Source organism: Harpia harpyja, chromosome 3 (assembly GCF_026419915.1).
Source record: "Harpia harpyja isolate bHarHar1 chromosome 3, bHarHar1 primary haplotype, whole genome shotgun sequence".
NCBI classification, from domain to species: domain Eukaryota; kingdom Metazoa; phylum Chordata; class Aves; order Accipitriformes; family Accipitridae; genus Harpia; species Harpia harpyja.
The window spans coordinates 31,139,700-31,153,246 of NC_068942.1; the positions used below are offsets into that span (position 1 = coordinate 31,139,700).

Genomic DNA, 13,547 nt, shown 5'->3' on the forward strand with positions numbered 1-13,547 from the left:
AAATTAAGTTCTTATTTGCAAGCATAAATATAAATAATTTAAAAAAATATGCAAACCAGAAGAGAATCCAGTCTATCAGGGAATCCAACCCACTTGACTGGCAGAAGTCAAGTATTTCTCATGGGTAAGAAGTATAATTGCCCCAGATTATGAAACTTAATTCATACAAAATAACTACATCAGTTGGAACCAGCTGGTCAGTGGCTATTGTATACAAATTTTAATCAACAATCCTTTATATTAAATATTCTGTTTTTAAAAATGTAACCAACATGAGAATGTCAAGTCAAGATTATGCAACAACAGAAAACCTCCTAGAAAGTATGATTAATTTGGATTTCCTCCAGATGTAGAACAATGAAAGTTGCCTTACCTTTCGCAGCATGGCGACATGAACTCTGGTTTTGCTCTTCATGCTGCATTTAGTAAAATAGGAAGGGGGGCGGTGGTGGGGGAAGAAAAGAGTGAGACCTAACCACTTCCAGATACTCTGGCAACATTAGATTATGTACTTCTCAGTGAGATCATGCTTAGCCATAGTGATCATGTCCTTCCTTTCCCTGGTTTATCCCAACAATGTGGGCCATAGCGAAAATATATTGTACTTGAATAATTTTTTAAAATACTGATTTATTTAATCCTATTGGCAGTCTTGTATATCCAGGCTTCTTCTTCAGTGCAATTTTAAGGGCACAAAAGGAAAAACAATGCCTTTTGAAACTTACCCTGCATTGAAGTAAATATGCATTTTGAATACAAGAGATCTAAATTAACCTGTGAAGAACAATGATCACAAAATACCTCTGTTTTCCATTGCATTTGTTTCCTGTCCATTTCAACCAATTTCCTTCAGAAGTGGCAAAACAGGACTCATGTTACTATTAGGTTGGTTGCACTGTTGTAAGAGAAGAGTGGTAGCATTCATGTTAGTTTTCTACATAATTACAAGAACTACTTTCACTAAAATGGAAAATGTTGAAATATCCAGGTTTGCCGTGGCTGCAATATTTCTCAGATGTGTACATTTTCATGAAGTTTCAGCAGAATTTAATATTATGATGGATCTCTGGCAGGGTTCTCTGATTACTTCTAGTGATCACACAGCTTGAGTTCTTGAAATTCAAGGAGTTGTTTCAACAGAATTTAATTTGGGAAAAAAATCTACTTGTTTTTCTTTTCACTCTGCATCAAAATGAAAGTAATCTTGAAAGCTATTGGGAAATGAAATTGTTTTCCATATAATTTTAATAATTAACTTTCTTTCCAGTAGTTAGTAAGGACAGTAGCTACTGCAGTTCATTGTTATTAACAGAGGCATGGCTGGCAAATCCAATTCTGGTATGCTCCCTGAGGTGCAGTTTAATAACCAGTGTGTGTCAAATGTCAGCACTGCTGTTCCTCCTGGGATTCCTCCATCAAGAGAATACATATTGGGTCTGTGCTATACAGGCATTTTCTAAAGCCATCCTCCAACTTGCTTGCCCAAGACCCACAGAGGATTCAGAAAAACAACAAAATAAGTTCTTCAAACTACTACATGAGTAGTTTTAAATATGCAATGCTTTCATCATCATAAGGCAGTGAAAAGCGAAATTGCCATTTCAACCAACTCTTCCATAAAAATCTCTCTTACTGCCCAGAAAAAGGGGTACGGCTATTGTGTAGCAATCATGAATGAGGGAAAGCTTGGTGGGGGAGAGATGCTTTCTTCTCTAGGTTTCCAAACTCAGTGGTATTCTGGTTCCTTTCTGAATTACACATTGTTAATTGCTCACCCTCCTTTAAATAACTTTCTGACATGTAGTTATTCTAAACATGCTGACAAGGGCTTTAAAATAGAAGATATAACATTTAGAAAATTTAGTTATTTCCACACAACAGTATGATCGCCTGTCTCCAAATATACTTTGGGAATTTATTTCAAGGATCATATGTTCATAATGGATGCTTTTGCTTAATAAATTAAGTGCCTTTCAAATGTGCTATGGTTTAAGAAATGTCGTGGGTTTAATTAGATGGCTTTATTTATGACTGGAATATACTCTGTCTATCATGGTGAGACACTAGAAACACTGGGACTGAATCCACAGCTCTCCAGAAAAACTTCTACTGAAAATACATGGAATTTACCCTCAGCAGCTGCAAAACTGGTCCAAATTTAGTAAAATATTGACATCTTCTTGATATTCATAACTTTATCTTCTTTTCAAAAATAAAGAATGTACTGACATATGGGCTGCACAGAAGAAAAAGCCTTGAAGACATTCATTTATGGGTAGAAATTAATAACCATGCTATTTATTATAGTAAATGCAGGAATTAATCATAAACGAGTTGCTTTCTGGAAAGTAAATGTTCAGTCATTTGGGGGCTTTATGTGTTTCTGCGACAGATTTCCAGTTTACATTTCTAGTCTTGTTTTTGAAATGATAATATACATACACACACATGCCTACACCTGCCCATCCTTCCAGACATGTATATGTATAGGTAGAGTGTACATATAACCACATGTTTTGATACATATTCTGAAGTGCATAACATTGTTTTGTGAACTACATAAACTAAGATAGTGAAATACTGTATCATTCTTTGTCATCAATTTCTAAAAATGTGTGACTGTATTCAACTAAAAAAGTCCTTCCTTGTACTATCAGAGAGCTTTATTTCTTAAACGTCAATAAAACCAGTGAAGAAATAGTGTAAGTTAATTTGATCTTTTTCTTATAGAAGAGAAAAAAAAAGAGAGCTGAGAGATAAGGTTGGAAAGACAGCACTGGGGAAAGAGGACAGGAAGACGAAAGGAAGAGAAAGGAGAAATTTTAATCTTATAAGGTGCCAAGTAAAAAAAAAGATCTGGGCTGGGTTACAAGAAAAGAAAAAATTAGAGGAGGTTGAAATCATCCATCCTGAACTCATTCTGTCAGTCAGAGATAGGAAATACCGCCTTCAGAAATCTGAATACACTTGATCCATTGACTTGTCAATCACAGGAGGATTTCAGTACGCTGATTCCAAAGCCTGATTTACACCACTGTAGCAGTTACTGAGTGAGGATTAGGGAAATAGGAGGCTTGCTTGGGAATACAATTTCTGAAAGGAGGTTAAATGAGAGAAAAAAATGGAATTTTTTTCTTGCCAAATGGAAAATATAAACTAAAGAGAGGGGAAAAAGAGGAAAAAGGAAGAGAAGGGGAATCTGGCTGTAACGTCTTTTGGTTATTTTCACACAGACTCTCATGTTTGCTGTTTTCCTGGGACAAATTTTTGGCCAAAGTGATCAGCTGATGCCCATGTGTAACAAGTGCTTGATGCTCTAATGCCTCCTTAGATAACTAAAAGTGATTGTGATACCTGGGAGTCTGGCTCTATGAGCAGCTACGATGTGTGAATGTTTCGTGGCATGACTTGCTTGACCTACCTTACTCCTGGTATGGAGCATTATAGTGAGCAACAGACGAACATTTTCAAGCTTGAATGCTCACTTAAGTCCTAAAACTAGAATTAAACCCGAAATAAATAACCAGGGGCAGTCTGTGTTGGTGGAGCCAACACTTCTGAACAGCTTCTTTCAGACAAGATGCTTCTTTCACTGTGTGCAAGGCTTCTGAGGATTTATACTTGAAAATGTTGGCTTTGTTCCTCAGAATATTTCTGTGCCATGTGTGAATTTTCCACCCCACTATTTTGCACTGTCCATCTGTTTAGACTAAGCATTTTCTCATAGGTCCTGAACACAGTGTGTTATCCTAGAAAGCTCCATGAAAGACTGTTTTTCTGTTGGTCTCAGAGCCTTGCAATTTTTTAAGGCATTTATTTCCCCACAATCACCGCAAGCTGGGGAGACAACAGTTCTCTCCATTATCTGAGGCAGACGTCTCATACCAAAAGATGCTTAATGCAAAAGTCTTTCGCTCAGGTAGTGCCAACTTCCTCAACTTTGCAGACACGTACTCCTGCAATTCAGGTACTGTGTGAATTTCTGCCACTGAGGTGCTTCTGCAACCTTACGCTGGATGTCACTGCATTCCTTGGGGACCTACACTGAAAACTATCTCCTGACAGGATTGCCAAACCAGACATCTTCCCAGCTGTCTTCTCTTACGGGACCAATTTAGAGGATGCTCTTGTACCTTTTCTGATGAACAATAAAGACTTTTACAGTCTGTGTGGTAGAGGATATACACATTCTCTCCAAAAAAGAGATAGCTGGGGCACTCTTGAGAAGAAAAAAAGTATATCCAAATTTTCATTTTAATGTATCAGGATTTGGAGCAGTCTTCCCCTTTTATGTGAGAACACCTTAATCAACAGAATATAGGGGAAAGAAAAAAACACACTGACACAGTTTCATTTTTATAACATAAATACTCACTGGTACACAGAGAAAAGACAACGGAGTAGTTTTAAACCGGGATATAGGAGAGTCAGACTTAGATTTCTGTTTCAGTATATTTTATATGTTGCAACAACTTTGAAAAGTAAGACTTTCAGCTGCAGTATTGGGCAAAATGGAACAAGCCGCTAAAGTTGATTTATATAAGCAGAGGATAAAATCTACAACTTTTTAAAAAATCATGTATTTCAAAAATCACAGTAGGCAGGTATTAAACATTAACAGATACTGATGTATCAAAACAGAGAAAGAATCACTTCAGCATTTAGGCTAATGACAACCTATCCTGAGGATATTTTACATAGCGACTTTTGGCATTTTGGGCAGAATTAAATGGCAACAGGATATCCCCAATCTGCTACCGCAAGCAAGAAAGAAAAGAGTTTCATGTTCTGCCACTCATCTTACATTTTCCATAGATGTTTTTTACATCATACCTCTCCTGACAGGCATGAAAAATTAATGATGGGACTTTAAAATTTGTCTGTGCACTACACCATGGCCAGGATATATGTGGACTAGTGGAAGGCTATCCGTGTCACTGCTAGAGCTCGTTTCCCTTGCACTTAGACATATGCCTTTTGGATGTAAATCAAAAGAAATAAAACGTTACTAAAAACATGCAGGAGTATCCAAGACCACAGTGCTATAATCAACAAAGAAGGCATAGAATCACAGAATGGTTTGGGTTGGAAGGGACCCTAAAGGTCATCTAGTCCACCCCCCTGCCATGGGCAGGGACACCTTCCACTAGCCCAGGTTGCTCAGAGCCCCATTTGTGTTCCGCTCTGCCAAAGGTGGGGGGGTGGAAGGATGCTAAGCCCTCTGTAAAACTGTGCAAGATCCAGCTCCACTTAAGGGGATGGAGAAGGGGTGCCCATTTGGGAGGAGGTATTCCCATGAGACTGCCTGCCCAGCATTCTCTCCCTGGCTTCGCACGTAACCACTGGGAGGGAGCAAAGCAGATGCTTCTTCCTGGAGCTCTGTAAAGCGACCCAAATCAGGGCAAACATAAACACAATCAACATGAAGTTTCCAAGGGTGTTTGTGTGTAACAGCAGGAAGAATAATCAGAACTTTCTTCAAAACTCAACACCTTAGTGATGTTTAAGATGAGTAAAATAGATTTTAAAAGCAACATTGTGACATCTACAGCACGTGTTAGAATTTGTTTTCATGCTGAATTATATGAGATTCTGAACTATACCATGAACACCGTACACAAAGCAAAACAGAAATGAAAGTTAAGGGACTGCACAGGGCTGAACAGTCAGCAAAGAACTGTTATTAAAACCCCAAAGTCTTGATTTCTACTTGTACTCTAACAACTGTACAGTCATAGTGAGCTTACAAGCAAGAATCACATGAAAAAAGGGCAGATTTAAACTCATTCTTTAGAAACTGGGAGTATTTTATTCAGCACTGAAACTATTGGCAGCCAAATGCAGGGGAAATTTACTTTATCATTAGGTATGAACGTTGCTATGTGACTAAACAAGAGATTTCAGATATCATTGTTGTCAGGACTTCCAAGAACAGGAGTTTACTCTCACTATAAAAAGAAAAATGCAACCTGATCCATTACAATAGAAATATCTGAACATTTTTCCATGGCATGTTATCTGTGAATAATGGAAAATTTGTGGGAGCTAAACAGTAAAGAATTGCTCCACGTATACTGAATTTCATGTCACATAGTCTGTCCATTGTTAAACTTTCTGGAAACATTAACCCAGAGTATGGTACCCTGTTATGCTAAGCATAGATACCACCAAACAACTACAGCAGTTACGAATATGCCAATTTTTAACTGTGTGAAACAGTTCTACTACACAAAATGAAACTTTAATTCAAGAAATATATAATTTAAGCATGAATTAACAATCTTCAATGCTGTTATTGAACAAAGTGAGAAAAGTTGCAAATTGGTCACAGTAAAAATGTTGTCAATCATGAAAAATAGAGGGACATTCCTAAACAAACTGCTGCAGAAATGTGATTTATAGGCACATGCAAAGAGATACCAATGGCATCTAGAGCAAGACATATGCATGACAGTGATACTTGTCTAGACATTAAGACCCTTAAATTTAGATTTTTATATTTAGATGCATACAGACATGCCTACAACCCCATTATAGTCAATGGAAACCTAATCAACACAGTTGGAGTCTAAAGAGCAGTTCAGTTCACCTTAGAGCAGGCATTAAGGCTATGACCTTGCTAGCAAATAAAACAGTTCCACAGCTTAGATACCTATAACACTTAAATTTAGGTGCCTTAATCTCATACTCAGTGCAGTCATACATCAAAAACCTTCATGTGGCAGCTGTAAGTGCTTCATTTCAGCAAGTCATCCTGACTGTTTCCTTGGTGCTCAGAGTTTTTGTTTCTACACTGTCCCAGTTTAAGCAGCTCAGTGCTTGGCTTCCACCTTTGCTGTAGTAGGATCAAAAAACTACCCAAAACAGCTGTTAAGTTTTCAAAGGGATCCAGTCTGAAAACCTTCCTCCAGATATGCCTAGCTCCACATAAAGATTTGAGATCCTTCAAACTCAATCAGAGCTCTAGCTCTACTTTCTAAAACATAACTAACGGAAGAGATAATGATGATGATTCTTTTATCAATAAATAATTTAGTCAGCACTACAACTCTATTGCCTCATGGTCAAGGCACTCACAGAAGGAACAAATTTGTTAAAGAAGTTCTTTGTTCAATTGATTATACATTTTATTTTAACTGGTCTCTCTTTGGGGACCATTTACAACAAATTCAGTATGACAATCCCTTTTCTCCTCAGCTTTGTGGAAAATTTATGTGAAAAAACTCCATATGAGAACTTACAGAAAACTATTTTAAAAAAAATTCTTTCAGTCAGCCCTAAGTTTTCACTCACTCATACCCACATACTCCCAAGCACAGAGATGTATATGTCCAGGTGGTCTGGCAAGGATTGTCTGTGTGTTATGTGGATGAAAAAGGATATTGTTTTTTGACTCCTCACTATATCTCTTGGCTTCCTCTTTACTGCTGATAACAAATGGGGTTTTGGACTGCTCTTCAATACCATTTAGAAGTCAGTCATTAGTTTAGGCTGATTCTTCTGTTTCAAAATTTAATTTCACTTTCCATGAGTCTTATACAATGTGTTGGCTGTTGTATTTGTTTCCTCATTTCAGGTATCTTTAAGGTTACAATCTGCTTTCCTGTTAGGATAAGAGGAACAAGAATGATACATACAATATGGTGTATCATCTTTATTGCCATCCTCCTGTTATCAGATCATGGGCTGTCTGACCTTGACAAAACCACATTCCTCAATCTTTGCCAGTTTGATTGCTGTCAGTTTTGTCCTTTGCCATCAACACAGGCCTTTCTTTTAGCTCTTGCTCTATTGTTTCTTATAGAATAATAGAATCAGAATGGTTTGGGTTGGAAGGGACCTTTAAAGGTCATCTAGTCCAAGCCCCCTGCCATGAGCAGGGACATCTTCAACTCAATCAGGTTGCTCAGAGCCCCGTCCAGCCTGACCCTGAATGTTTCCAGGGATGGGGCATCCACCACCTCTCTGGGCAACCTGTGCCAGTGTTTCACCACCCTCATTGCAAAAAATGTCTTTCTTGCATCTGCTCTATATATACCCTCTTTTAGTTTCAAACCATTACCCCTTGTCCTGTTGCAGGCCCTAAAAGTTTGTCCCCATCTTTCTTATAAGCCCCCTTTAAGTATCGAAATGCTGCAATAAGGTCTCCCTGGAGCCTTCTCTTCTCCAGGCTGAACAACCCCAACTCTCTCAGCCTGTCTTCATAGGAGAGGTGCTCCAGCCCTCTGATCATGTTTGTGTCCCTCCTCTGGACCCGCTCCAACAGGTCCATGTCCTCCTTATGCTGAGGACCCCAGATCTGGACGCAGTACTGCAGGTGGGGTCTCACCCGAGCGGAGCAGAGGGGCAGAATCCCCTCCCTCGACCTGCTGGCCACGCTTCCTTTAATGCAGCCCAGGATGTGGTTGGCTTTCTGGGCTGCGAGCGCACATTGCCAGGTCATGTCCAAATTTTCATCCACCGGTACCCCCGACTCCTTCTTGTGGTGCCTTTGCACACAAACTTGTCTGTATGTAATTCAGCCCATACCAATCTTAGTATTTCTCTACTCTTGGACCAATCATGAAGATAAAGAAAGTTAAGCTTTCTTTCACTGCACCTATATAGCCAAGCAATTTTAATTGCAGAATAAGTTGAATTTATTAACTTGCCTGTCTCTTACCACCAGCTTAGCCTCAGTCAGCTGGAAGGGACTTTGGGATAGCATTTACAGTTAATAGAAAGAATCTAGTAAATAGAGATCTGAAAAATCTCAAAAATTATAATAAATATACTTCTCATTAGGTAAATGAGAGTCTTTCTGACTTTTTCTTTCTACTGGGATTTAGGCTAGTGGAATTCTATGTCATTGTAATCAATACCACCCAAGTCCTTTTTTTATTAAGTGCTATTGCTTTTGATAAGAAATGTTCAGTGTCTCAAATCCTCAAATCAGGCAAAAAAAAATGTACTGAACTTTATTATAACAAAACATAAACAAAAGGGGAAAAAAAGACTGTACTCTGTCTTGAGGATTTTTAAATTTAATGTTTTAATTCCAACCTTAGTACTGAAACTTTTTTGGTTTGGTTTTTTTTTTATGGGGACCAAGGCATATCCATTGCTGAAAGCTTTTAAGGACAGAATAGACAAACTTCACTGTGTGACAAAGCTGATCCTGCACTGCAGGAGAGAGAAAGACTAAATAACCTTCTGAGATCCTTTCTATGGCTGTTTCCTATTGTTTTGTTAGTATCGTGTATAAGTCACAATCATAGGATGCTGAAATTCCCATAACGTCAGGAGGTTAGCATATATATATCTATAGTAGTGTGTGTGTATGTATATGTGTATATATATGTACACACAGTCTGTTAGTGAAAAAGCTGTCAAGTTGGTGTTTTAAAAGAGATATAAAAGCAAAAGCTCTTTCTCATGTTATACTTTTCAATAAATATAAGTCTCAACAAAAATGAATCTGGACTGTTCTATTAAAATAAGACAGTATTTTGTATTTAGTAGAATTTTAATATGAATTTATAAAACTTGCAGGTTTGAGAACATAGAGTTTATTTGATTTTAGACATAGTTACGAAGTCTAATGGTAAAAGTAGTTATGCCATATCTGTACAGAGCCACCTTATCTGGTAGAGCAGATTAGGGCCAATTCAACACATACTTGCAAGGTCAGATCATGAATGCTCACTGCCTGCATTGGAAAAATCGTATACTGTGCTTTTGTGCCAGTATTTCTTGTGTATTTTATGTGATCTTTTGGGTTGTCTTGTGTCTAACCTTCTCTTTATTTTCCACAAATCTGCCATATCCAGCATTTTTCTGTCTGCTTTTTGCTTCAGAGCTCAGCTGCTGCCCCAGGAGGCAGCTGCACTGGAAGCCGACTCTGCCAGATGTAGCCACTGCTTCTATCTAACTTCCCACCTGGGCTGGAGCGCGAGCATGAACACCATGCTGGAAGGACTTCTGCAGGTGATGATGTTTCTGTTTCAAGCGTGTGAGTACTGACGTGTGTCCAGCCACTGAATCACTGCTGAGCTCAGTGGGACACTTACAGTGCGGAAATTGTGCACTCCAGACGGACTGGCTGGCTGGGACCTGCTAAGCTCATCACCACCTCTGTTGGTCCCGTCCTCATTCCACTCAATTTCTGAGTTTCTAAAGAGAAAAATGAATGTTAGCAGATAGTTGCGCTATAAGGATTGTGAATGGATGCAGAAGTTTCAAATGGGGACAGTGACATTCCCGTGTATCGCATGCTAAGGAAGAATGAGTGGCTATTAGCAATTCTTTACTTAAGGCTGTGTTAGGTCTTGGAGAATTGGTTTCATTGCCTGCCATGCTCTGCTGTGAGCTCAGGAGTGTCCTCCTCCTTGATATTCTGGAATACCTAAGACCGTGGTCAACCCTAGCACAGCAAGGGGGGCAACCGGTCCGTTTCAGGCAAGTACATGAGAACGCTTATTTGCTCAAGCCAGGAGAAGACTGGATGCATATGTCTAGTAATGTTGCAAAAGGTGGTACTGCAAGGAAAGACAAGCACCCAGGCAAGAAATATTATCATCTGTGTGTCACTGGAAAAGCAAAGTTTTGCTAAGCGTGCATGCCATGAGACGATTGGCAATATGTTTGTGTCTGCTGGATATCCTTCTGCAAGGAGGGGATTATTATTCCTTTCCTGGAGATTAACTGATTCTGCTTGGGGAGAGAAACTTCCAGAGGCGATAGGATAGGTCAAGTAGAAGAGGGTGAAGAGTCATAGGAAAGAGCTCGGTGCCTGCATGTGAAGGAAAGACTGTGTTCAGTCTGTGAAGTCAGTCAGTCAGTGGCCGTAACGTGACAGGGACAATTGATATATGGGGTGTATGTGGGCTTTGCACAGACAGGCCACGGCTCCAGAGACGACATGGAGCCTGGAGTAGGATTCTGAGCTGGACTTCACAGCTATTGCTTCATAACTCTATCTCTAGAGTCAAAATGGGTGTAAGCCCAACCCGTAAGACGTCCCTGTTCACAGAGCACCCAGGGCCCAGTTGTGTGCCCAGACAATGGAGAACAGAAGCCAAAGCATATGCATTCAGATACACATACACAGTCATAGAGTACTGCTCACCTGGGCTAGCTGTAGAGACCCCTGTGGACACTGAGGCTAATTTTCCTTGGTTTCTGCTGTAACAAATAGCCTTACACATTAGGAGATGCTTGTGCGCTATTCAGAAAAGCCATTAACAGATCCAGAAACAAGGTCTTCATCCCCACAAGTGATGAAGCCATCTTCTCATAATTTGGAAGATCTGATAGGGTTTCCTGCCAACCCTTAAAATGCCCTTCCTTTCTTGAGGTCCCTCAGGCGTCCATGGTGGTCCTTCAGAGAAGAGGTGAGGCAAACAGCTGAAGTCAGTAACAGCTTCAAACATTCATTTAATCCTCCCCTGCACTCAGAGCAAACCTGAGAGCACTGGATGACTATTCTGAATATGGCTTTAGTGTCTCACAGGGGACGCAGGTAAAAGGCATCAGCAGAAGTATATACTTCCATTGGACCAGCCCTGTATCTCAGTGTTTGTGCTATTCCGCGTATGATACTGTCAGGGAACTGCTGTGGTTTGTCTGATCTGGTTGTGCCTAGGCAAAGAACTTGTTTAGAAGGAAGGTGTTCTGGATGAGGTATCAGCCTCTGAAAGACACCAACATGCAGCTATAGCTTACTGTATTTACCAGCTACTCATAATGTATGGTTACATTTATCAAAAAGCATTTATTAGCACTTTATCAAAATGTACAGCATAGACCTGCCTTGGCAGTGAGGTGTTTCACGTCTCATAAGTTCTAACAAGATGTGTTGCCAACAGATTGTGATTGCAAACACCTCAGTGCTAATAACCTAATAGGAGAAAAATGGGAGGAAAGGTGGTTGCTTTACCCTTTTTCTTAGGGGTTGGGAAAGAAACATGGTTGCAAAGAGTTTGAATAAGCAAGTGTCACACAGCAAAGACAATAATGTGTAGCAAAAAGCCAAGCAGAAACACTTCTATGGTATTTAAAGGATTAAACAGTTTATTTAAGTGCCTCTGAAGGCATAGTAGACACAGCAGGACTGAAATACTAGACTGACAAACCAGCTTGTTTCAGTACGATGGGGAAGGTTCAAGGCAGGAGCATGATAAAAAGTGAAGTGTTCATACCCTTAGACAGAGAATGAGAAATAGGATATACACAAATTATTTTCTATTTCATAGCTGTATCAGCCTCCCAAAAATTTGCAGGACAGAATTGATCCCTTTCACAAATGCGCTTCAGTACTAAATCACAAGTGAAACCAAAACCAGAAAAAGAAGTGAATTAAGCAAATATGATCAAAATCTGTAGGGATATGCTGGTTTTGCCACTTAGTGCTAAGTTAACAGTTATCTCATGAGAGGGCAGAAGAGGACAGCTGGAGTGAAAACCTCGTACAAGATTCCAGCTAAATCAGTCCTTTTTAGTTTGGGTGCAGTATTGTTAGGTGGCATTTGAGTGAGTCTACACCTCAGCAATCCATCAACGTGTAAACACTACAGACGAAGAATTTAGCTTTGAAAAAGCAAATTAAAACATTATTTTCTCTCATTTATTTGTTTTCTTTTCTAGTGAGAAAGCTGTAATTTAAAAAGAATTAATTTACGGTCTGTCTGATTGTGTAGCAGGCGCATTGAATTTAAATATCATTAGGTTAGAATTTGCCCTGCTGAACTGGTAAAGACAGTAATTTACAGACAATTAGCTGCTTGCTGATGTCTTTCAGATGCTGATCACCGTGAAACATAACCCCAGTGCCATGTCTGCGCAAGCAGTTCCTGCCATCCTCCCACTGCTGCCTATTCATCTGCACTTCAGCTTTCATAGGCTCCTTTCAGCAGTAAGTAAAGATTTGACATTGTTGGCAAATTTACAGCTATCTGGTGCCTGAATTCTGTAATTCAGACATTGTTGTCGCTGTGCTGTAATCTGACTAAAGCAAACTGGCAGAAAGCATGTAATCATGTCTCAGACCATCCGGAATTTTGCAGCTATCAAGAGGTTGTCTATTCCCAATACAATGAGCAACTAAAACCTATTAAACTATTGGAAAACAGGCTTGCTTGTTCTGTTCTCATGGAACCTCATAGTTATGGATTTGTCAGTGTTTGAACTTGATCGACATCTTTCCTTGGCAGGGATCTAAAATCCATTGCTTGTCTGTATTTGGTTTATCATCTGTGCTATCTGAACTGCCAGTGATGGTTTCTACAGAGCACGATATGCCTCAGAGTCCACATGTCCAGTAATCTGCCTGGCTTCCAAGCAACAGTATTTAACAGCACTGATGAAAAAGAAGTATATTCCACAAAATAGTGATTATAGTATTTAAACTCCTCATAGTAGTCAAGGAGGAAGTACGCTCCTATGCAAAACATGCAGAAAAATGAAGAAGAGCTACACAGCTTAAAAAAATAAAGGAAATGGTTTATTATCAGCATGAAAACTCAGTAGTATTGTCTTTTCTGAACTAATTATTAGTTTTCAATGGTTTC

General features: G+C 39.3%; 1 long non-coding RNA gene across 2 annotated transcripts in view; it reads left to right on the plus strand.

Annotated features, from left to right (window-relative positions):
* The window catches only part of LOC128139444 (uncharacterized), a 63,131-nt gene that overhangs the window by 27,840 nt on the left and 21,744 nt on the right, over positions 1-13,547 (plus strand). The window contains exons 2-3 of one of the 2 annotated variants that reach the window (XR_008234390.1): positions 9,837-9,991; positions 12,779-12,892. This is a non-coding gene — a long non-coding RNA (uncharacterized LOC128139444). The remainder of the gene's footprint in view (positions 1-9,836; positions 9,992-12,778; positions 12,893-13,547) is intronic. The other variant, XR_008234389.1, reaches the window with a different exon arrangement.